Below are 793 nucleotides of genomic sequence, written 5' to 3'. Positions count from 1 at the left end.
TCACTAGAGACATGCTGGGCCACCTGCATGATGTCAGGATGGAGGGTCAGACCACTGGAGGTGATGCCCACACTTATTTACCATTGGGGCACGGTTGTGCATATCAATCACCTATTCTCTCCTGGTGATTTGAATAAAACCCACTTCAAATCGAGGCCATGCTTAAATAGGAAATCCTCTCCACTGTGCAGGTGTTGTTCCAGCTTCCCCACAGAACTCTGGAACATGCCCAATGTACAGCTGTTCTTGGCTGTGAAGTACCGTTATGTGTAACTGCTCATGGAGTGCCCTGTAGGGACAAGGGGCTGGGTCTTCCTTGTCTACACTGGCAGATGAGAGACCTGCAGCAACACTGGTCCACAGGGATTGGTCTTTCTTGTCTACACTGGCAGATGAGGGTCCTGCAGCAACACTGGTCAACAGGGATTGATCTTTCTTGTCTACACTGGCAGATGAGGGACCTGTAGTAACACTGGTCGACGGGGCTGGGTCTTTCCTGACCTCACTGGAATGATCTCACCTGTGGCAGAAGTGGACTAAATGTTTTGGGCAGGTTTCTGTGTGGCTGAGAGTGTTTGTTGGGAAGGAGGGTAGGCTAGGATGGGGATAAGGATATTTAACCTCGCTGATAAGAGACCTGAAGCAATAATTTTCCATGGAGCTTGGTCTTCTTTCATCTCACTGGCAGATTAGAGACCTGCCAGGTACACTGGACCCAGGGCTGGGTGTTCCATGTCCACCTTGTCAGATGAGACAGCAGTGCACAAAGGTGGTTCCACACAGGTTTCTATCA

This window comes from Chrysochloris asiatica, unplaced genomic scaffold (genome assembly GCF_000296735.1).
Source record: "Chrysochloris asiatica unplaced genomic scaffold, ChrAsi1.0 scaffold00036, whole genome shotgun sequence".
NCBI classification, from domain to species: domain Eukaryota; kingdom Metazoa; phylum Chordata; class Mammalia; order Afrosoricida; family Chrysochloridae; genus Chrysochloris; species Chrysochloris asiatica.
This window is presented reverse-complemented; position numbering follows the sequence as displayed.